Here is a 25,346-nt window from a genome sequence, read left to right as displayed (position 1 = left end):
GATTGGGGGGCCTTTAGGACCGAGTTTGAGAGGGTGTTCGATAGACGGGCCACCACATTCAGGGCTGACAGGGAATTGATGGAGTTAAGACAAGGAGGTAATGAATTGATTACATACTTAACGTCATTTAACAGATTGGTGGCAGAGTCTTCCTGGCCTGAAGAGAAACAGATGTCCATTTATTATCAAGGGCTACGGGATGGGATGAAAGATGTCATAGCGCAAATAGATCCCCAACCGACTACCTGTGCCGGTATGATCAATCTTTCCTTACGACTCGATGGTAGAATGTCAGAAAGATCAGGGGACAGGAGAAAATGGGACAGAGGTTCCCCTAGGCCAGAGTATTTCAGCAAGAAGGGGCCATCATCAATAGGGGAGAGCCATGAACCCATGGAGATAGGAGCAGTGAGAGCTCCCTTAACTAGAGAAGAAAAGGAAACCCGTAGAACTCAGGGGCTGTGCATGTATTGCGGAAGAAAGGGACATTATGTGAGAGAATGTCCCTCCAAGCCAAAGACTACAGGGAGTTGGGTTAAGAAAAGGTTAGCCATATCTAGCACCGAGTCATATGACAAAGATAATGAAGGAAGGGGTGATCAGACTCCCTTAAAGCTACCTTCTTTGGTTTGTGAGGTTCTTCAGGATTCGGTATCCCACATCGTGTTGTCCATGTGTCTGGTGAGTCAGTTAGGGGGTCATCAAGTTCTGGTGATGATTGACTCTGGGGCCACGGGCAACTTTATAGACAGCGGACTAGTAACATCTTTGAACTTGAGACGCATACCCCGGATGCACCCAGAAGAAGTGTGGGCGGTGGATGGGAAACCCTTGAAGTCTGGGAAGATCACTGAACAAACAGAAGAAGTGTTGTTGGTGATAGACTTACCCGAAGGGGAACACCAGGACAGGTTAACCCTCAACATAATCGAGGCTCCACAATATGAGGTGATTCTGGGCATGCCTTGGCTATCCTACCATAACCCAGATATTGATTGGAAAGAGAAGAAATTGAGGTTTCTTTCACCTGTATGTCAGGAACATATGTCAGCACATCCGGTTACTCAGGCTAGAGAGCTGTCTATTCCTTTTCAGGTGGCTACTGCGGCCGAAAAGGAGGTTTCATTACCTAGTGCATATCAGTCGTTTGCGGATGTATTTAGCGAACAGTTGGCTAATGAACTACCACCCCATCGTTCATACGACTGTTGCATTGATATGGTGGAAGGAGCCCTGATGCCCTCCTGTCGTGTGTATGCTTTATCTGTGCCCGAAACTACTCACCTCAAAGAGTATCTAACTCATTATCAAGCTATAGGTTTCATCCGCCCTTCCAAGTCCCCTGCAGCCTCTCCTTTATTTTTCATAGCGAAAGCTAATGGTGAATTGAGGGCTTGTGTTGATTACAGAATGCTGAACAAAAACACTGTCCGTAACCGGTACCCTCTTCCCCTTATTCCGGTGCTGTTAGATCAAGTAAGGAAGGCCTGCATTTACACAAAGTTAGATCTTCGGGGGGCGTATCACCTTGTGAGAATGAGGGAGGGCGATGAATGGAAGACGGCCTTTAAAACATGCTATGGGTTGTTCGAATATACTGTTATGCCATTTGGATTGTGTAACGCCCCGGCCGCTTTCCAATACTTCCTGAATGATGTTTTGAGGGATCTGGTAGACATCAGTGTGGTTGTTTACATTGATGATATCTTGATATATTCTTGTAATGTAGGGATTCATCACGACCATGTGTCACAGGTCCTACAGAGATTGAGAGAGAACAATCTGTTCTGCAAGCTTAGTAAATGTGAGTTTGGAGTAACCACTGTGGAGTTCCTGGGGGTCATGCTATGTCCAAAGGGGTTGCAAATGGCAGAGAGAAAGGTGCAAGCAGTACATTCCTGGCCCACACCGAAAACAGTGAAAGAAGTCCAATGTTTCCTGGGTTTTGCGAACTATTATAGGAGGTTTATTGATGGCTTTTCGCGCATTGCTGCGCCTCTTTCTCGATTACTAAGAAAAGGGGTGGTGTACGGTTGGTCGCAAGAAGCAGAGCATGCTTTCACTCATCTCAAGAGGGCGTTTGTCACCGCGCCCATTTTGGCTCATCCACAACCTGAATTGCCGTATATTGTGGAGGCTGATGCCTCGGATGAGGCAGTTGGGGCTATTTTGTCTCAGAGACATGTGCAAACAGGTCAACTCCATCCAGTAGCGTACCTCTCCAAAAAACTGAGCCAAGCCGAGAAAAACTACACCATAGCAGAAAAAGAACTACTTGCTATTAAAAAGGCCTTCCAGGAATGGCGACAGTATTTATGGGGGGCCATACATCCAGTGACTGTGTTCTCGGACCACCGTAATCTGCAATACATGCGAACAGCTAGACATCTGTCGCAGAGACAGATGCGGTGGATGCTGTTTTTTGCGGAGTACAATTTTTTGATAACCTTCCGCCCAGGTGCCGAAAACAGGAAGGCGGATACTCTGTCACGCTTGGGTGATACATTGGAGGTAAAGGCCGATCCTCCAATGGATGCCATCATTGAACCTAGTAAAGTGATCTGTGTTCTTAATGCGGATGTCTTCCTAGAGACAATCAAGGGACAAAAGACCGAGGCTGCCTGGAGGTCATGGAGTAGCAAAGACACCAGACGATCCCTCGTCCGTGGTCTGCCCTTCGTAACAACAAACAAACTATTTTTGCCTACCATGGAAAGCAGGAAAAAGGCTTTTGAGTGGTGTCACTCTTCGCCAATGTCAGGTCATCAAGGCATAAAGAAGTCAGTGCTCTTGGTTCAAAGACAGTTCTGGTGGGATACCTTGTCCAGAGACGTAACACTTTGGGTGGGTCAGTGTGAGGAGTGTGCACGGGCCAAGACATTGCAGAGTCAGAGCAAGGGAAAACTTATGCCATTGCCCACCCCAAAGAAACCATGGCAGAGTATCAGTATGGACTTTATCACAGGGTTGCCTTCTGATCATGGACATACAGCTGTGCTAGTGGTGGTAGACAGCCTCACGAAAATGGGACATTTTATACCATGTAGGAACCTCCCCACGGCTGGTCAAACAGCACAGCTGCTTTTGTCTAATGTCTTCCGTTTCCATGGGATTCCTGAAGTCATCATTTCAGACAGGGGACCTCAGTTCATTGCGAGTTTTTGGAAGTCGTGGTGTTTGGCGTTGAAGATCAAAGCCTCTTTGTCAACCAGTTTCCATCCCCAGACAGATGGTCAGACTGAAAGGCTCAATCAGACATTGAAGAAATATCTACGATGCTATGCTACTGAGGCTCATGATTCCTGGGTGTCCCTGTTGTGGCTAGCTGAATTTGCCTATAATAATGCCTGGCATAGTTCGTTGGGGATGTCCCCTTTCTATGCTAATTACGGATTCGATGCCCGGGCCTTGCCTATCACCATTCCTGAAGAAGTGGGTAATCAACCTTCGGTGTTGGGTTCGGTCCAACGTTTGCATGCGGTCCAAAGGAAAGTGTCCAAACATTTGGTTCGAGCCAAACAAGAGTACAAGAAATGGGCTGATAAGCATCGAGGTGTGGGTCTTGTTTACCAGGTGGGGGACAGGGTGTGGTTGTCCACCAAAAACATCAGGTTCAAACTCCGTTCGGTGTTCCATCCTAAATATATTGGTCCGTACGTTGTTGTGAAACCGGTGAACCCTGTGGCGTATAAACTGAAACTTCCAGCCTCGCTTCGAATCCACCCGGTTTTTCACTGTAGTTTGTTGAAACCGGCCTTGTCTGCTCGACGGAGGGCTCCTCCTCCAGTGCTGTGCAACGATGGACTGGAGTATGTGGTACGCTGCATAAAAGACTCTAAACGTCGCAGAGGCACATTGTGGTACTTGGTGGCCTGGAAGGGTTACTCGGCTGAGGACGACTCCTGGAAGCCATCTACGAATGTGCATGCTCCTGTTGCTGTTAGGTCATTTCACCGAAGGCATCCTGCCAAGCCGGGGCCTAGGAGGCGCTAGGAGGGAGGGCATACTGTCAGGTTCCTGCAGCACCGCGCCTACCCAATCTTTAGGAAACTACATCTACCATGATCCTTGTAGGGAGGAAGTATAAGGGAGAGGTTTCCAGGAAGAGAGTTGCTCGTAATTTTGTGTCCTTTCTTTGTGTTTTCGAGTTCCTGGGAGAAGACGGCGTCTATCGAGCTGCTTCAGCGTTTTGTGAAGTGAGAGCGCTGATCACGATTTCCCGGCATTGAGGTATTGCAACATTGTATCCGCTGGGAGCCCTGTTCAGGGGCGCTTGCCGGCATTGCAACATTGTATCAGCTGGGAGCCCTGTTCACGGGCGCTTGCCGGCATTGCAACATTGTATCCGCTGGGAGCCCTGTTCACGGGCGCTTGCCGGCATTGTGAGAATTGCAACTTTGTTTCCTTGGCTAAGGAAAGCACCGTCTTGTGTGTGCCATTTCCAAACCCGGCTCTACTGGGTTTTCTGTTCCCGGAGCTTGGCGGCGGCTGCTGCAAGTTACCGTGGAAGGATCATTTCTTGTCCTGCAATGTCCGGAGTAGAGTGGTATTCCACTACCTACTGCCGGCTAGTTGTTTTTGTTTGATCTGAATCAGATTCTAATAGCGGAGCGTGGTGGTGGTCGCAACCACACGCTGCCGTTATATGGTTTAAAAGACTCTTGTTACTACATAAGTGTACACCAACGTATCGCATCATTTGGGCTTAAAGATATCATATGCGAATTTAAGGGACAGTACTGTGCTTAATGGAGTGACAACGTGGGGGATTATACCACAAACTCTTTTAGAAAAAATCCGGATGATAGACTTGTGCATTATCTCAAAGACTAATTTAGAGGAACAAGTCATTTTACCCGGGGGGGTCTATTACAAAGGTTCTTTCTCCGCATAACACGGTGTGTATTACAAAGGGTACACTGCTGCTAGATCTTACACCTGTGTGTTATATGTTATGATAACCATTGTGTTTCCTTTCAGGAAGTTGAACTGATATCTCATTTAAACTTGTTGGAGGAAAGTGCACAGCCCTGCAAGGTATTCAGAGTTTGAGAGAGTATTACTGAGAGTAGCCTTGATATTTGATTGGTGTTATAAAACGTATGCTCTGTGGTTTCAGATCCCTTGTCCCTGCTGACCCCTTCCCGTCCCCGGTCTCTTTTCATTATTTATCCCTCGCCTGATGGTTCGAACCCCCTGTGTACACATTCAGGGTGTTGGTAACATCAGGAGGTGGACCCCTTTGTTCATCAATCGGATTCTGCGGAGCAGGCCCTGACATGTTAAAGACCTTGAGTATGCTGCTATTTGGCCAATGCGTAGCAGATCTAGATTCAGAGTATGATCCAATGGGAGATGGTCTTCTTCCACATGGCCTTCCCCTTTTTCACTCCACTGAACCCCAAAAAGAGCTGATAGTCTACTTGGTGGTCTTTGGTATGATCAATGTAAAAATTCAGAGCTCTTTTAATAATAATAATAATAAATAACTTTTGGGGTCCAAGCAATGGAATCTCTCTTCTTACTTAGAGAGGTGAGGCGAAGTATAGAACTCCAGAAGGGCAAAAGTTTGAACAAAGTGGAACTGTGTACCACAACTTTAGGCAAGAAGGATGCTTGCATCGCCAGAACCAGTTTGTCTGGGAAGAAGGTGGTATATGGCAGACTGATACAGAGTCTGCAGCTTGCTCACTTGCCACATTGATGTTGTGGTGACAAGGAACATTGTTCCAAAGGTAAGAAGCCGCAAAGGACAGCTGTGAAGCAGCTCGAAGGGAGTACACATCATTTATGTGATGTCCAAGTTCATTCATTCATTCATTCACAATCTTTATTCGAATTTCAAAAATTCATAAAAGCAATCTCATATACAGAGTGTCATAAAAATCCCATTTAAAACTTTACAGATATTTTTAAAAATCTAAATTTAGATGGCAGATTATTATAACAGCTAAGATATAACAGGTATTCAAGGGTTTTCCATCGTTTGGCGGGCACGGATAACAAATCTCAAAAAAGTGCTAGTGCGAAAGACCAGTTCATCAGTGTCCAGGGAGAGCAACATCAAGTGGGACTGCCCCAAGGAAAGGGGTCTTCGTTTCCTAAAATACGGATCTAAAAACCATTTGATATATTTTAAGTAAAATTTACAAATGAAGAAAAAGTGCAAATCATTTTGTGTACTCACACCATCACAAGGACAAGGCTTATAATGCGATTTTAAATAATATCCCATGGGGAAACATAATAAAAATCGTACAGTTCCTGCCCTTAAACGGAACAGGAATGATCTTTCCCAGTAATTCATTGGCAAGATGAGATAAAGTGGGAGTGGGTGCCTGCACAGATCATTACACATGTATGCCACAACTGACGATTGACCTGGGTGTTGCGGGGAGAGCCAAGGAGCAGCGCTTCTCTCCCGTGGTAACTGCTGCTGCCGTTTGCAGCCTCTCTGCCGCCTCTCTGCACCCCTGACGCCTGTCATAACAGCCACCGCACGGAGGAACGGGGACTACATCCCCCAGCGGCCCCTTTGCGACAGGAAGTCGTGCACGCCCTGTCCTGCCCCCGGAGGTGCTCTTAGTCCAGCGAGAGCCCCGGGGGAGCGGGGGACTTTGCCGACACTGACCTGGGTGTTGCGGGGAGAGCCAAGGAGCAGTGCTTCTCTCCCGCAGTAACTGCCGCTGCCGTTTGCAGCCTCTCTGCACCCCTGACGCATGCCATAACAGCCACTGCACGGAGGAAGGGGACTACATCCCCCAGCGGCCCCTTCGTGACAGCAAGTCGCGCACGCCCTGTCCCGCCCCCGGAGGTGCTCTTAGTCCAGTGAGATCCCCGGGGGGCGGGGGACTTTGCTGACACTGACCTCGGTGTTGTGGGGAGAGCCAAGGAGCAGCGCTTCTCTCCCGCGGTAACTGCCGCTGCTGTTTGCAGCCTCTCTGCCGCCTCTCTGCACCCCTGGCGCCTGCCATAACAGCCACCGCACGGAGGAACGGGGACTACATCCCCCAGCGGCCCCTTCGCGCCAGGAAGTCGCGCACGCCCTGTCCCGCCCCCAGAGGTGCTCCTAGTCCAGCGAGAGCCCCCGCGTCGCGGGACACGCAGGGCGCAGCCCGGGCAAAGGGCGGGCAGTCTGAGGCAGTCGTAGGCAGGAAGAGGCAGGGCAGGGCCAGCCCTCTGACATCTCCTCATGGGTAAGCTCAAAAACATTGGTTCAGTGGAGGAGGGGGGGGGAACGGCTAAGGTGCCGAGACATTCTGAGTCGATTATTTCCTATCTTTCCTCGGCTGTGGGGGTTCTAACCAAGGAAAAAGCAAGTGCTGAACGTGAACTGGGTTTGTCTTACTCCTTACCATCCACGGCGGTTCTACCTGCTGACTGCGACCGAAGGCCTCCTATCCCCTTAGAACCCGAGGGGGTTGTTGCGAACAGTAAATCCACGGGGTACCATTTGTCTGCCCCCCACCTGTCATAACCTCAGTACTGCCCCCAACACAGAGGGACTTTACCTCGGGTCATGAACCCAATAGGAAATCCGCAAAGAGGAAGAAAGCGGAGGACAGTGCAGGCCTGCATACTGGGACTGCTGTGGATCTGGGTGAGCAGTTGGAGGTGCTATTCTCTGAGAGGATTGAGCCCCTGATAGCGGACATTGCTAAAGACATAGTGGACACATTGAACACTTGTCTCTCTGGTCTCCTGAAGAAATGCACTTTAATTGACAAAATTGTTAAAGACCTCTCATCTTTACCGGTTCTACTTAAAGGGGATACTAGTATATCAGGTAGTAATACTGTTACGGACATGACCAAAAGTACCCCTGTTTCCCAACCGCTCCTTTCCAGGGTGAACACCTTGTCTAATGGGGCACGGATCATTAACACTGTTGACACTGTTTTAAGTGCAGGGGGTTCCTTGATGGGGAATATGGGGGGAAATCCCCGCCCAAACAACCCGGCTCCCTCTAGGCAGGCCATGGAAAGTAAGCTGAAATTACATCTGCCCCCCGAAGCTGCCCCTCTAGTAGCTATTTTCATAGGTGTACCCCCTTTGGTAGAGGGAATGCTGGAAACTGCATCTGACTTATTAAAAAAGGCTAGGTCATGGTGTGCGGAAGCTAGTAGCGGTGGGACTGATATATCAGAGAGAGTCATATTTGCCAACAGGGTGGGCTGGATTGGGAAACACCCAAAGACAGTGCAGGGGGATTGTGTTGTAGTTAATTTTGATTGTCCTGATCTGGCAAATAGACTCTTTTGGGATGGTTCCGATATAAAGGGGGCAGCCTACATGAGACCAGTCCCCCTGGGATTTTTTTATCCACCTCACAATACCTACTTCCGCACTGACTACCCGGGGTCAACTAGCAGAAGCAGGTACCCAAGAGTAGCTGGGGGAAGACCAGTTAGAGATACACATCACAACACAAGGGGGAACCCAGGTACACAGCCAGCCTTAAACGTGCAGCAGGTGCACACATGTAATGAGGGTGGAGGGTTAGCACTAAGCAACCGTTTCTCACCCCTCTCGGATATTGAAGAAATCGATTGACTACCACCCCAACCCCAGTCCGTTACCCAGGAGACCCACAGTCCATGCAAACCGGCATGCTGTAAACTGATAACATGGAATGTAGCTGGGATTAGAATTAAGAGGGCCGATCCGACATGGACCGATTTTGTGTGTAGTCACGCCATCATAGCGTGCCAAGAAACCTGGGATACTTCACCCAACTTCTGGTTAGATGGCTTCACATCTTATTCTATCCCGGCCACTCCTAGCCCTGCTGGAAGGGCAAAGGGTGTTCTTGTCTTTTTTTTTTTCACTTAACCTCAAGGGTACCTTCAGGAGGGTTTATAGCAGCTCATCGAATATCTTAATTTTTTAATGGACTGTCCCACCTAGCACCAAAATTCTCTTAATTAATTGTTATAATGCGTGGGATAGGGATAGGGGAAATGACCACTTAGCTGACCTGCAACAATGTCTCATTACATACAGTCAAATGAACCACACTAATTTTATTAGGCGATTTTAATATACATCCTTGCAAAGAATCGAGCTTTTTAGGTGAACAGGAGGGCCCAACAGGTATAGGGACGCCCCATTTCGAGCACACCAAGTCAGGGGAGGCGCTCGAGGAGTTGCACGCTACCCTGAATCTTTATGAACCCTGTATTAGCGAGGGAGGACTCAGAACCATTACATTCAAAGGTTCTAGTCCTGGATCTATCTTAGATTACATCTTCCTGACCGCGGGTATTTTACATAGAGTGTTGACCTACAAAGCCATAGCCTCAATCCATAGGGACCACAACCCGGTCCTGTTAACTATGCACTGGGGAGGCCATATGGAAGATACGCCCGGCCCTACGGCTATCGGTCACACCATATGCCCTCGGACCAAGGGAGAAGGGTCAATTGGGCCAAAGTGATCCCCGGGGATTTTATGGATAAATTACTGCCCACTATTGAGGGGAATATGGCTATGTGCCAGGACCAACAGGCTACTGGCTACTGCCCACAAGGTTATGGGGGCTTTGGAATCCATATGTTCCAATGTCGCTGAAGCTTTAACGGTCAAAGCTGTACAGGGGGAACCATACAGCACCGCTGGTTCGATGCCAAGTGCTCTAAAGCCCATAAGGCGCTAATGACAGCTTTAAAATCCACCCCGAGAGATAGGGCAGTGGTGACCAGTTTAAGAAAAGAGTACAAGGCCACTATAAATGGGAGAAAAAACGATATTAAAAAGAAGGCCTGGGAAGATCTCCTTTCTTGTGAGGTCCTGCATGATAGTTCACAGTTTTGGGGCATAGTCAACCAACCATTTTTTGCAGAGGGGGAAAACACAGTTATGGAATGCGTCATCCCAGATGACAAATGGTTAAGGCATTTTGGGGAGGTATATGGTAACCGAGAAACTGATGCCCCCGAGAATCCGTGGGCGTTGGACGAGTGTGCACCCTTGTCCTTTTCACCCGTCGAGGTAGAGAGAGCTAATGAGGAGACATCTCCAAGAAGAAGGCCCCAGGGCCGGATGGCGTTCCTGCTGATTTTTATAGACACTCTCCAAAACACTGGGCAGGGGTTTTAACAAATGTCTTTTTAGCTGCAAATGGTAAAGTCTTCCCAAAAACCTGGTCCACTTCCATCATTGTGCCTATCTTTAAAAAAGGCCAGCAGGACGACCCAGGGTGTTACAGGCCAATTTCCCTTTTAAACTCTGCTATCAAGATCTTAGGCAGAGTCTTACTATACAAACTTAGAGATAACATCGAAAAGCGCGGGGGCCTGTCAAACATTCAATATGGTTTTAGAGAAAAGCGGGGCACATTGGACCAGTGTTCCAATCTGCACTTGATAATATTTAAGTACAGAGTGGCCAAGGAGGGGTCCTTGTTTCTGGCTTTCATGGACCTCTCCTCGGCTTTCGACTTAGTGAATAGATCTAAATTGTGGGAAGCTTTAGTGCAGTTTGGTGTGGATAAACCACTTCTATATTTTTTGGCCTCCCTACACCAGGAACTGTTTCCCTCAGTGAGGGTCACGAAGGAGGGAAGATGCACAAGTCTCTTTAAATCCCTGAGAGGAGTGCGCCAGGGTTGCATCTTGGCCCCCCTCTTTTTCACCATCTATAAATATGGCCTGGGAAAACACCTAGAGGCAGTGGAGGGGGACGTTCCGCGTGTAGGAGAAGTTAAGATCTCGGCTCTCCTATACGTGGACGATGCTGTCCTGATAGCACGTACAGGGGTGGGCCTTCAACGTCTGCTAGATTCTTTTGGGACCTTTATGGATCAGCTGGACCTTAAGATTAATGCGAATAAGTCCTATACTATGGCGGTGGGCCGACATAGAAACAAGAAGAAGAAAAATATATCCTTTTCCTGTAAGGGAGAGGCAGTGTCTAGGGTGGAAGTCTTTCCTTATCTGGGAGTCACATTCGATGAGAAGGGCTCGTGGGGTCCACAAATAAAGGCCAAAAGTTTATCATTAGTGAGAGCGTCCTCAGCTTTGCTGTGTTTTTCAAAAAGATTGGGGGCCAGGCCCATGGAAACTCTTTTAAAGATCTATGATTCTAAATGTATTTCCATAGTCAGGAATGGCTCTTCAGTTTGGGGGTATGTATCACAAGACCCAATTCAAACAGCATCTGCTGTCCATCCCCCAGTCCACACCTACGTTTTCGATCCATGGGGAGGTGGGCTTAGACTATGTTACAGACAGAATCAGAATTGCCCCTCTATTATTCTGGCTAAAGACATGGCTAAATGCTGAGTTAACACTTAACCACTTCATCCTGACAGATGTTATGTCATTAGACCATGCAACGAAAATACCTTGGCTAGAATATGTAAGATTTACCTTTGCACAGCTAGGACGTCCAAATTTATATAATGCTCCCTCAAGTATCAAGCGAGAGGATCTCATCTGGACTAAAAAGAATTTTATGGCTAGGGCGAGATTGGCTCGGGAAGATCAGGAACTGACTAAACGAACTGTTAGACTACATTATTTGTTATTAACTTCACCTTCAACTGAGCCTTACCTCAGAACTGTAACCAAACCCTTTCATAGATTTTTGTTAATTAAATTTAGATTCAACTTAATTCACTATTCCCTAGGCAACTATCAATCATGGTGCAAGCCAGAAAGCGGCCCACCATGTAGTTGTGATGAATTTTCTGTGCAGGACTCCATGCATTTTATTATGTTTTGTAGTTTGTACATGGCCCCCAGGAAGAAATATCTGGCACCTCTACTAAGAGAGGCAGGTTTATCCAGGTTAGGCCTGCCTTAATTTATTTACAGTCCTTGTGTAGCAATCAGGTTATTTTCTGTGTAGCCAGATTTTTAGTGGCGGCTTATAGAATTAAAAGGGGCCATTGAGGGATTTTGTACAGTTTTAGCGTGTAATAACAGCATAATGCTTGTATAGTGTCCAGGTTTACATCTGTCTAAAGCACGCACCTACAATTATTTTATGACTGTGTATATGTATGTAATAAGTGATTTTTAATTGTATATAAATGTTTTATTCCTTTTATGATTTTAACAAATCGAATAAAGTGTATTTAACTGACTGACTGAAGTTCCTTTTTTGTCCTTTCTGAATTGTAAAGTGTATAAAGTGTGTGTTTATACTCGTTCTTATCTTTTGGCTCGATTCTGGAAGGATCTGAGAAAAGGTGGCCTTTCTCCACCCTGCATAAGCTATTATGGACTCCTGAGAGCCAGGGGATGGCCATTCCTTTTTCACAGTCAAGACAGTCACTTATAATTTCTTGTGTCAGAGTAGCTGATTTGTTCCTCCAGATCGCAAGCCAAAATAACGCTGGTCTGGTCTCAATAAAATCAGATATAAAGGGCAAATTTAATTCCTTGTGGCAAATATACTCTGAAGTAGAGATCGGGGCGCACAAGATTTTCCTACAGAGGCGATTTTCTTCTGATTTTATACTATGGGTTTTTACCAAGCCCCAGATCTCCGCCCCATATGTAGCCACTGGGGCACACTGTAATTTAAAAATGTTTTAAATGGCTTTTTCTATGGGCGGGGTAGACTAAGGATGGAATTGATAGCCTTTGAGAACTTGCTCGTGGCCACTCCACACGCCGTTAGCAGCAAAGACCATCCCTAAATATGGGAATGAACTAGTGGAGTTTAATCTCTCCGTCCCTACCAAGAGGGAGTTAATTTGTCTTTTTCCCCAGCCCACATGACATAATAAAATATTTTTTTTAATTCACACCTCATCCATATACTGTGTGAAGGTTTTAACAAGGATGCGTAGAGCGTTTGGGGAGCGGCCCATTAGGACCGCATCATCTGCGTAGAGAAGTGCTGGTAGTAAATTCCCTTTAATTTTTGGAACGTCTGAGGTCGTCTTCTTTAAAGAGTTACTCAACCCATTAATATAGATAATGAAAAGCAGGGGTGCTAAAACGCACCCCTGTCTAACTCCTCTTCCTACTCTAATGGCCCCAGAGATCTCCCCACCCATCCCGAGGTCAGTGTGTAAATATGCCAGGAAGTGTACAAGGGATTCATCTAGTCCGTAATCCAAAAGGATGGACCAGAGTTTAGACCTGGTAACTAAATCGAATGTGGACGATAGGTCCATGAATGATAAGTAGATTGGTGAAGATCGAGCGATGTTATATTTGCCTATTACTAGATTTAAATTCAGGCATTGCTCGACCGTGCCAACCTTACTTCTAAAGCCCATCTGGCAAGGGTCTAGCAAGCCACTTTCTCCCGTCCATTCCAACACCCTATTATTAAGTACTCGCCCCAGAATCTTTAAGGTGTTATCTAGGAGCGAGATGGGTCTATAGTTAATTGGGTCCGATCTGTCACCCTTTTTATACATTGGCACAATGGTGCTCATTGACCAGGTATCTGGCATGGGTGCTAGGGGCAAGCTGTTAAAAACATTTAGTAAAATTGGGGCCCAGAGTTCCGGTTTCCACTTGATGATATCTATTGGGAGTCCATCAGGACCAGGTGCCCTGTTACCAAGGCTCTGTCTGATTGCCAATTCCACCTCATCCAGTCTAATCTGCAGGCAGCACAGTTGTCCTGGCGCATAGCATACTCCACCCTCTGTAGGAGTTGCATATATTTTAGAAAAATGGTTTTCCCATAGGTCACTTGAAATGGTACAACTAACTGTTGTCAGTTGTTGGCCCATATTTCGCATATTTTTAACTGCAGGCCAAAAGAAGGCTCCATTTTTCCCTGCTGCTGAGTCAACTAGTGCCTCCCAATGCTCTGTCAGTAAAGCGGTCTTACGTTCTCCAATTTCGACTTTATACGTCCTCCTTGCGGCCCTTACCTCTATTGGGCACCTGGGTTTGGAGGTCAGGGCTTTACGTAGGGCCCTATTTGCTTCCGAGCAATTACGATCAAACCATCTGGGATCTTTGTCTATTTTATGTATTGGGACTGACAAAAGAGATTTTATTATGGAACACAATTTGGTGAAATCTGCGATGATACTTGGGTAATTCCCATCTGACAATATACAGGAATTGATTAAATGCTGATGTTCCTTTGTCACCGTCTCTACTATGCTACCCCTATCCACTCCCCTCCATTTCAACCTTAAATTATCTGTTGAGGGGGTGATATCTCTCGCTCCATGAGTGATAGCAAACACAGGACTGGAACCTAATCATAAGACCGCTGTCAGCGGATTATGGTCTCCAAAGGTTGTTTCAAGAACTTTAGCCATTAAAAGGCAATCAGCTAAGCCTGGGGACATAAAAATGTAGTCAATGGTCGAAGCGCAATCTCTGCCTCTAAAGGTAGGAGCGTGTTCATTCCTAGGCGTATAGCCCATATCCATTATGTTACTAAGGATGTGTTCGCTGACAAAACTATCTAATTCTAGGCCCCTTCTTACTGCTTGGTCATTTTGTGATTTGTCCGTAGCCTGATCAGCCTTAGTTTTAGCGTTAAAGTCCCCCCCTAGGAGGATCCTTTTACCATCATCTGTATCTTGGTGTTGAGCCAAATCTGACACGACTTTAAAAAGCTCAATAAAATTCTTATTTGGGATTGAGTAAAAATCATTGTTATAAAAATTGATCAGGTAAAACGGGACCCGTCTTCTATATTCTGTTACCTGTATATTTGGGCTTGTAGTTGGTATTACTTTGATGCTGCCACCAGCCGCTATCCTAATCCCAGTTAATAACCCGCCAGATGCTCGACCGAAATCGGGCTTTAGTGCTGTCACGCTGGAGCAGTGGTATCCATCCCTCAATGTATAGGTCGTCTGTAGCCCATGTTTCCTGGAGCATTATTATATCTTTACCAGACAGTATCTCTATCCAGTCTGGGTCCGACAGCCTTGATTCTAAGCCGGCGGCGTTCCAGCTTAAAATACTGAGATCAGAATTATTAATTGGTTTCTTTAGGTTACACGAATTCGTCGTTTTACCATTGTTGGTGGCTGGCGGTAAATGTGACTGGGGTTGATTAACTGATTGAGTTACAGTGCATGTAGATGTATCTGTCTGCACTGTGACCACTTCCCTCATGCTTGTTTGGCGCCAATTGGCTGAAATTTCCCCCTGCTCGACTTCCCTCCTGATCAACTGATCAACCTAGTTAAATGTCAATCCTGATTGTCTAGGTTGGAGAAAGCCTGTTCAAAGCGGTTTTATGTTGGGATGTTATAACGTATCTTCCCTCATTTGAGCTAATAATCTGATTAGCAATCTGATTATTGATCTGATTATTGCGCCTGTGCGTGGGTGGCATCTGTGGGTTGCGATAAAAGAAACCCAGAGGTAGGATAAGGATCCCCTCACTGCTCATGTGTGTGGTCCCTGCTCTCTCTAAAATTGTTCGAACTAGCTCAGGGGTAGCAAAATTTAGGACTATACAATCACCCTTTAAACTTTTATTTGAATTCCCTATCCAGGGAACACTACGCACCATTTTGGATTCTTGGAACAGGCAGTTGCCCAGCCCAGTCCTGGTGTTTAACAAGTGTAGGGCCCTGTTTTTAAGGGTAGACCAGTGTTCTTCTGAATTAGGGTGGATCGATGGAACATCTGCGAACACGACTGTGTAGGACGTGGACTCAGGTGGTAGGCTAAAATGTCCCTTTCTGTTGCTGTTAACGGGGACAGAATTACCCCTACTTTGGACCTCCAAACCCTTCCTTCTTCTAAGTTCCATCCCTGCCCATGCGATGCTGGCGTCCGCTGATTGAGTATTAACCTCACTCAGTGGTAAGGCCTGCAAACCCTTTTTAGTTGGGGCGTTTCTAACTTCTGCGGCAGTCTTTGCCTCGGAGGTGGTGTGCGTTATTTGGCCGTTCAAGATTTCGATCCCCTTGTCAACTATATGGCTAGTGTGTGGAGAGAGTATTCGTTCTATGGCAGTCAGACGGGTGTCAATGGATGCGAGCTTATCTAGTAAAGGTTGGAGCAATACTGCTAGCTTCCCCTCTATTTTTAATATAGTTGCATCTTCCAGTTCCACCTGGCGACGCTCGGTGGGGGGTTTTGATGCGTTTCCTCCCCGGTGAATTGGCCTTTGTTTTTCCCACCTTGCGGGTTTGTTGTGTCGTAAGTGGTGCCCCTCCAGCCTTCCTTTTCCTTGTTGGGACTTGATCCGTGCCTCCCTTAGCTTTGTACTGTGATTGTCGTGTGAATCTAGCTACAGCCGAGGGGGTTATGATGCTAGTGGAGATGTTATGGCAGTAACATGGGGCATAAATGGAGCATCCAATATTACTACTGAGGGTTCTAATGGCATTTGTGGTGCAGTGGTCAAGTTAGGGCTGTAAGGCTTATCAGAGATAATGTCATTAACATTCACAAGGGGGCCCCCGTTAAATTAGGTTCTATGGAAATTCTACATGTTTCCAGGGAAAGTCTGTGGCTGTGTGAGTGCAATTTCCTTTATTAATACCGACTCTGCTCTAATCAGAAAGGCATCAAGAGTGCCCACCACCCCTTGGCCTCCTACTCCTTTGCGTGTGCCCATACTCTAGTATTAGAACAGTATGATAACAATAATGATCACACAGGCGAGTTATATTAGAAATTGGGTTAAAAGTCACTGACCACAGACCATTCGCAGAGTCTTTCCAAGGATCATGCACTTTAAATGTTCAGGGGTAAGAATAGTGGCCTTGCCCTCCCACAGTCTGCCACGGACGGCTACAGACGGCTCGCCCTTTGCCCGGGCTTAGCCCGTACGCGGTCCGGCGACGCGGGGGCTGTCCGATATTTAAAGCGCATCCGGGCGCGGAAATGACGGTGGCGGTTACCGCCGCAAAGGAGCCTGGGGGGTGTGTCCCCCTCCTCACTGCGGCCGCAAGGATAGGGAGATGCGGCGGCGGGAGGGAGAGCTGGACGACCAGCGCCAAAGTCAGGGAGCCAGTGGTGGCCAAAGGTAGGTCTGAGATGCCCCCAAAAGTGTGCAAGAAGCACCCACTCCACCAGGGCTATCCGATGTTTAAAGCGCCTCCGGGCGTGGAAATGGCGGTGGCGGCTTCCACCGCAAAGGAGCCTGGGGGGTGCAGTCCCCCTCCTCACTGCAGCCGCAAGGATAGGGAGCTGCGGCGGCGGGAGGGAGAGCTGGACGACCAGCGCCAAAGTCAGGGAGCCAGTGGTGGCCAAAGGTAGGTCTGAGATGCCCCCAAAAGTGTGCAAGAAGCACCCGCTCCACCGGGGCTGTCCGATGTTTAAAGCGCCTCTGGGCGCGGAAATGACGGTGGCGGCTTCCGCCGCAAAGGAGCCTGGGGGGTGCAGTCCCCCTCCTCACTGCAGCCGCAAGGATAGGGAGCTGCGGCGGCGGGAGGGAGAGCTGGACGACCAGCGCCAAAGTCAGGGAGCCAGTGGTGGCCAAAGGTAGGTCTGAGATGCCCCCAAAAGTGTGCAAGAAGCGCCCACTCCACCAGGGCTATCCGATGTTTAAAGCGCCTCCGGGCGTGGAAATGACGGTGGCGGCTTCGGTCGCAAAGGAGCCTGGGGGGTGTAGTCCCCCTCCTCACTGCGGCAGCAAGGATAGGGAGCTGCGGCGGCGGGAGGGAGAGCTGGATGACCAGAGCCAATTCAGGGAGCCAGTGGTGGCCAAAGGTAGGTCTGAGATGCCCCCAAAAGTATGCAAGAAGTGCCCAAGTTAATATTCTGGTGTGGCATGACGATAGGAGAGGGAGGAAACAAGTGTAAGGGGCCCTTGAAAAAACATATCACAACCACTCACTTAAACTATGAGGGATGGTCCGTCAACCAAAAATGGCCAAAAGAGCAGAAAGATACCATTTAACTGTGCCCCAAGCAAAACCTTGTCAGGCAAGAGACAAATCAAACAACAGACGTCAGATAACTGGTGTGCACCACACCAAACCACAAATTTGTCCAATTGCAGGTGTTTACATCTTTTCTTGAGGGACGGCTGGCTGCAAGATGACATCAACCAGCTCCGGAGGAAGGTTGCAGGTGATCAGCTCTCACTCCTCAATTTTCATGCTTGGAAATAGTGAAGACCGAGGTGCAGAACTCTGCTACATTACTGCAAAAGCAGATCCTCCAGGAGAGTCACCCTAATTTGAAGACAGATGGTCAAGCACATGTGCTCTGGATACCATACTCTCCATGCCCAATTCAGGTCCACTAGAATGACTTGATCCTCGTTGTAATTGTAATTGTAAGAATATTTATAGAGCGCGGTTGCTGCCCGCAGGCGTCCAAGCGCAGGGTTGAGAGGAAAGAGAAGGGTCAGGCTCTTCTTCAGAACTTGGGGCAGAACAGGTCTCGACGGGAAGGCATATATGAGTCTGAGTCCACTCTAGGCAGAGTGTGTCTCCTAGTGTAAGACAACTTAGAACCCGTGAGTAGAACTGCTGACATTTGTGCATTCTCTGTGATGCCAAATGGATCAAATCAAGGTTCTCCTTATTCATGGAAAAGGCATTGCGCCACCATTAGGTGTAGCTGCCACTTATAAACCACCAGGTGTTGACAGCTGAGCTTGCCTGTCTTGTCATTTAAAGATCCTCTGATCTCCACCTCTCCCAGATGGCCACTTCAAACCAGAAGGGATATATTAGTTACCACTGTCAACTTAGGTTGGGGTAGGGAGAGAGGTCTGCCGCTGACCCAATCATTATCCAGTAACCACCACTTCAGATGTTTTGCAGTTTCCTCTGAAATCTGGATGTGATCAGAGAGGTCCCCTTGATGTTGGGCCAATTGAGACTTCAGATCTCATCCCACTGCAGAGCTCGCATAGGCCATCTGGTTTGCTTGACCAGCAGGAGGCTTACCTTCGCCTTACTCAGAACCACCTAGCATTCAGAAAGCAACTCAAAACATGGTTATTTGACAAGTAACTCCCCACCATTCTTCAAGCGCCTTGAGACCCTATGGGTATGTAGCGCGCTATATAAATCTATTGACTTGACTTGACTTGACTCCCAGCAGCCCACGAGTCCACTTCCCTGAAATCCATGACAAAGACAGAAATAACAGGGTCACTACCTGAATGTCCTTGATTCTCCTTTACCTGAAGGAGAGAGAGGGGCAGGAAACTGAACCGTGTCCAGGATAACTCAAATAAAGGAAGCGTCTGAAAAGGGGTCATGTTTGACTTTGGCACATTGGTAGTGAATCCAAAGGATGACATGAGGTTTCCTGCAGTCTGGAGGCGGTGGATGAATGCCTGAGGTGAGCCCACCTTCAATAGTAAGTCGTCAAGGTAAGGAAAGACTGGGCTCCCTAACTTATGAAGATGAGTTGCCACCACTGTTGTGCCATCACTTTCATGAACACCCAAGGGGCACTGGTAAGAAGAAAGGGCAGTATGGCAAATTGAAAATGCTCCTGCCCCACTATGAAAGACAAGTAGCGCAAATGGACCTGAAGAGCAGGAATATAGAAATAGGGGTCCTGTATGTCAACGCCACCATTCAGTTTCAAGGGTCAAGAACAGACTGGACCGCACCAGAGTGAGCACAATGAATTTGTCCTTCCAGAGGACAGTGTTGAAAGAGCACAGCTTTAAAATAGGAAACGACCCACTTCTGATGTAGGCACCCTTTCAATAGCCCCCTTTTTCAAAAGAGCTTGAACTTTCTAATGTAAACGGAACAGATGGTCCTCTGTTAGTTGTTCTGGGAATGGTGGAAGGTGCAACAGAGCGGTTAGAAAGAGTAGGGCCAATGTTATGGCCTGTCAGCCTGGCAAAAATCACTGGATTCTGCCTTCAACCAGGTGGCTGTGCACCACAAAGGGCATGCTAAAGGGACTGGCACGTGGAGCCGCAGAGGCAGCAGTGGATTGAGTGGCTCGCTGACCCCAGGGACGGTGGGTTCCACGGCCTCGGCTGCAAAACTGCTGATCACCTTGCTGAGGCTGAATCGGCTGTTCGTATGGGGTACCTATGCTGAAACTGCGAAAGGATCAGTATGGCTGACGAGGTGAGGCAGATAAGCCCAGGGAGCGTGCTGTGGCATTGCTCTCTTTGAACTGCTCCAGAGCGAAATCTGTCTTGTCTCCAAACATGAAAGTCCCATCAAAGGGCATGTAAATAAGGGACAATTGGCCATCAACTGAAAAACCCATTGACCCATTGACCGACAGGAGTGGTGGCGAATGGCAACGATGGTGCCAGTGGCTTGACTGATGGAAACGGTGGTATTCAAGCTACAACCAATTGTGCACTTTGCTGCCTCAGAACCGTCCTGTATGGCTTGGGTCAGAACAGGTCGGAAATCTTCTAATACACCTGGGAGGATTTGAGCCATCGAATCCCTAAGAGCATGGGAATTGCAGCCCAGGAGGCAACTGCCATTCCCAGACCTGAGGGGAGGCTGGTGGAAGAAAAGCACCTCTCCCCAAAGGCCTCTATCAATTTGGACTCCCTATCAGGGGAAGCAGTTGTAAATAAAATCTGTTATGCCTGACTAGTAAACACCAGCACCACCATGCTTTCAGGGGTACCCCTAAGAGAGCATTTGTAAATGCCTCATTGAAAGGAAGGAGGGGATCAGTAGTTGTTTGCCCCGGCAAGAGCACTTCCATCAGAACACTGGTTTTGACCTTCAAGATGGGAAGCTCAAAGTGAAGAACTTTGGCTGCTCTATGCATGAGCATTTGATAGGATGCACTTCTCTCAGTGGCAGGTCCTGGTAGTGAGAGGAGTCCCGACTTAGAGTAAGTGTTAAGCCACTGGCTTCTTGGAGGTCATCATACCAATTTTTCTTGTGGTATGGTAGCCCTATCTCATCATCGCGTCATAATCGCTGTCCAAATCCATACCAAATAAGGACTGCAACGGAAATCGAGAGCGGCCTCTGTCAAGGTCGTAGTGGCGCCAAGTCAGAGTCAAAGAGCACAATGAGCTCCTTTTCCTACAGCATCAATGGAGTCGGAATCCGAGTGGAGGCTCCAGGAACCGAGATGGCGCCAGCAGCAGAGTCGGTGCAGTAGGTGGGGGAAGCCCAGTGGTGTATTTGGAGGGTCTAAATGGCGCTGAGGGCAAACCCACTGGTGGTTTCCCAGAAACAAGGTTTCTTTGCTCTTTGGGGCCTGAAGGCGCCCAGATGGAGCCTGCAAGGATCCAAAAAAACAAATATGGCTTGCTGAAATCTTTGATCTGCATCAGTGTCGCACATGGCCCCAGAACCTCAGGTTGTGCTGGCATAAGTTGCAGGAAGGGTTCCAAGGTCGAAAGACTTCGACAGCAACATTGAGAGGCATGTCAACACCCTCACACCTGCTCAGGAGAATGTGAGTGGCACAAAGGGGCTGAGTCTTGCTTGAAGTTTTTATATTTTTTTCTTCGACTTCAGAAGCCTTGGAGCACTACGGTGACCAACCTCGGGAACTACTTCTACGATTTCTGAACCGGGATTGTCCCTTCGACTTGGGATGGTCTTGTTGCGGAGGCTACTGATGCTTTGCAACAGAGTTTTGCCTTGTGGTCTTGTATGGCCTTCTGGTTCATCAACGCACAGTCACCGTAGGCCATAAAGTCGTGGCCCGACACAAGTCACCACAGGAAATCCTAATGAGAATCTGTTACAGAAATGTATTTGCAGCAGTCCACACAGGGCTTGAAACCTGTTGTTTTGAGAGGTGACATTTCCCTTGCACACATGTGTTTTTTTAATAATAACACTATTAGGTTTTATAAGGCACAAAACATTATCCAAAAGTATCACCCCATGCAAGGAGTGCCAGTACCTGCAGCTGTACACATCCAACTCGCACCTAACCCACCACCAGTTCCATGTGGTCGCAATGTTCAGTCCATAGTACGTCAACAAGTTGCCCCATATTTTCTGGTGTTCCTTGGGGCAACCTTGGGCAGCATAGATAGATTCCTCCATTTTCACAGACCAATCTGTGTCCAAACTACAGTCCCAAGTGATGGAGCTTCCCGTGACTTCTAGTGGTTAGCTATTTCTTTCTTGGCTGGCACAGTGCCAAGTCCTCCAGAATTCAGTCCACTCTTGGCCACCCCCACATGATCCACAAGGTCTAGTAGCGCAACTTTGGGGGAGGCCTCCAGGTCAGCCGACATGGTCAAGAACATGGACACCTCCTAACCAAATAGGAGAAGTCACCCACCTTGCCCAGGCATCTCATGCATGTGGGATCCGAAAATCTGCAAGCTTTCCACAGGTGCTTGTGGGTGTAGTAGGTACAGAATAGATAATTCCACTGGACCACTCGTAGTTGCGCTGAGATGGCAAGGGTACACGGTGCCATACACGAGTCACTCCAATCCACCTCATCCAACTGGACCAACTACTCCTCCAGTCTCTTCCTCAGAGGGGCTATATTATATGGTGAGTGGTTGACCAAGGCTTTGTAAATTAGGCAGATAACACCACAAAAAGGAAAATTGTTTCAAAGAGAGAAGAGGTTGCCACAGATCCATGCTTGCTGTCAAGGAAAAAAAGGAACTTCAGGAGCATCGGTGTGAAGCCGCACAGTGCCACATATGGGCACACAGAGGTACTGCTGAAAATATCTCCAGATCCTGCCTAACGCCTGGAGAATATTCAATAGGTAAGGAATCTGTGAATAGAAGTGTCTAGCAGAAAACAACAGCAGTTGTGATGGATATCAAGGATGTACCATGTTACTCCGCATACTTTTACTCCGCATACCGTTACAACGCGGTATTTACAACGCATACCATTACAACGCATAGCGCTTTGGGGTGCTGGATAGTGGTAAGTATAATTTACTATTCTAACTCCAGTCCCCGTGGACCCTAGGGAAGGTGTTGGATAGTAAATTATACTTATTCCCTATCCTAGAGCGCCCCCCAGCGCAATGCGTTGTAATGGTATGCGGAGTAAAAGTCGCGTTGTAATGGTAGTGCGGAGTAAAAGATGCGTTGTAACGGGTGTATACCGGATATCAAGAACAGCCAACATGTGTTTTGTCACTATGACTTTTTCTAAGCTATTAAGCGCCACTAAGGCATTTGAAGAATAATGGTACTGCAAGGTAATTATATAAATTATAAGTTTAATATGAGCTGCACCGCATTATCGAGTTTGGTACAGAAAATCAGCTGAAGAATATTGGTTTGATTCATGGTTATGAGTGTTATGTAGTATGTTCCAGAAGACTGGTATTACGTGTGTCATAGTTTTATTCAGAATAGGTGGGTCTTCTTGTAGTGTCAGTGAACACCAGGCAAAATAAATGTGAAATAAATAAGACCTATGCAATTTCTGACCTCCTTTATAACATTCCCTCCTCCTATTGATCTTCTATACTTTTCTGATGTGCTCTTGACAATTTTTTATAGTTTGATTGAAGCAGTTTCCATCACTCTGTTTGCAACCTTTTAGTAGCAAGGTGCTGACTCATGAAGCACCCACTTATACTTGGACTTGCAATTTTGATTTACTGTTTTCTTGTACAAATAGACAAAATGTAATGGTGGTGTAGAGTTATCCTTACTCACTGCTACTATTGTAAATTGACAATCTTAAAGGTCTATAACCTCAACAAACCGTTGTGCTTAAGCTCGAATTGAGTACATATTAGTGTGGTAAAAACAAATTTAAGGTCCCACTGGGACATAACAAAAGCATAAGGAATGCGCTGCTGGACATTTTGCGGCGTGTGGCTGACGGTACGTGGTGGGGCGCCCCTTCCGTGGCCACGAAAGGTGCGAAAGGCACCCGTTTGCTGGCGTGGGGCCGTGAGGCCCAAAGACTTGGCCGTAGCCCTGGAGTCCTTGAAACGTTCCAGCGCATGGTCTGCCTTGTCGCCGAAGAGGCGACGGCCATCAAACGGCATGTCCAGGAGAGTGGCCTGGACATCGGCCGAGAAGTTGGCGGACCTCAACCAGGCATGGCGTCGAACCGCCACCGTCGTTGCCATCGCCCTGCCCAGTGAGTCCGTTGTATCCAGCCCACACCGGATAGAAAAGCGTGCTGCATCTCGGCCGTCCGCAAGGGCTTGGCCGAGTTTTGCCTGGACCTCCTCCGGGCATCTAGGCAGCACCTCCGCAACCGTGTCCCACAGAGTGTGGGTGTAGCGGCCCAAGAGACAGGCGGTGTTCACAGACCGCAGCCCTAAGCTAACAGACGAGAAAACCTTCTTCCCGAACTGTTTATATCTCTTGGATTCCCTGTCGGGCGGGGCCGACGGGAATGCGGTTTGGGAGTTTGAGGCCTGGATGACCAGACTCTCGGGGGTGGGATGGGTGGACAAAAAGCATGGGTCGCCCGGGGCCGGGCGGTAGCGTCTGGCCACGTTCCTATCCACAGGGGGGCCTGTGGCGGGCTTGGACCAAGTGCCCAGAAGAACGTCACATAAGGCCTCATTGAACGGCAGCAGGGGCTCCGCGGAGCCTGACTGCGGTTTGAGGACCTCAGTGAGGAGATTAGTCCTCACGGCCGCGACGGGGAGCTGAAGGTTTAAGGCCTTAGCTGCCTTCGTCAACACTACGCTGTAAGCAGAACCCGCCTCCGAAGCCACAGTCGGAGGCGATGTAAATCCAGTGTCTGGCGATGTGTCAATACCACTGGCCTCCCCAAGCTCATATGTCCAGTCCTGCTGTGATTGGCAATCTTGTGCCAGAGGGTCCTCGGATCCCTCCCAATGTTCCTCGTCACCTGTGTCCTGGAAACCAGGATTAGCAGACAGGGCCTCCTCGTGGAGATAAAATTCCCCAAAGGCCGACGGAATGGGCGCCCAGCGGCGCCCCTCCGGCGCCTGAGTAGGACCGTAGGAAACATTGGGGGCGGCAACCACATTGGCTGCCGGGGGCGACACCTGAAGGGACGGCGCCGGCGAGGTCATAAGGTCGACCGGCGAGGTCCCGGATCCGGAGCCGGATCCAGCGAGGTCCTGCGGCGCCGAGACCGAAGTCGCCAGCGGCGTCGGAGCCGAAGCACCCGACGGCGTCGGGGCTGAAGCGCCCGACCCGGAAGGACCTCCAGACGGAACCGATCGGCCCGAAGGCGCCACGGGAACCGACTGAGGAGGGAGGGCCCTCATGGCCATGAGGTACCTCTCGACCTCCTCCGGCGTCGCGCCGTGCCCAGGGACCCGAAGGTGTGGGGCATGCGGCGACGCTTGCGACTCCCGCGGAGCCGCGTGGGCGGTGTCGCCCGAGCCCCCGGCTGCATCGTGCGAGCGTCGGGGCGGGTCGGAGGATCGATGACGTCGCTCCGACCTCTCATGCCTCTTACCTGAGGACTTGGAACCAGACGATCGGTGTCCACTTCCGGAGCTTCGATGACTCCGACCTCGCGACCTGTCCCTCGACCTCCCGTGGGACCGGGACCTGGAGCGGCGCGAGACGCTTGCGGGACCGCTCCCGCCTAGCCTTCAAC

At 48.6% G+C, this 25,346-nt stretch overlaps 1 protein-coding gene across 1 annotated transcript in view; it reads right to left on the bottom strand.

Moving 5' to 3' along the window:
- The window catches only part of CROCC2 (ciliary rootlet coiled-coil, rootletin family member 2), a 1,620,686-nt gene that overhangs the window by 427,817 nt on the left and 1,167,523 nt on the right, over positions 1–25,346 (bottom strand). The window lies entirely within an intron of this gene.

This window comes from Lissotriton vulgaris, chromosome 11, assembly GCF_964263255.1.
Source record: "Lissotriton vulgaris chromosome 11, aLisVul1.2, whole genome shotgun sequence".
NCBI lineage: Eukaryota > Metazoa > Chordata > Amphibia > Caudata > Salamandridae > Lissotriton > Lissotriton vulgaris.
This window is presented reverse-complemented; position numbering and strand designations above follow the sequence as displayed.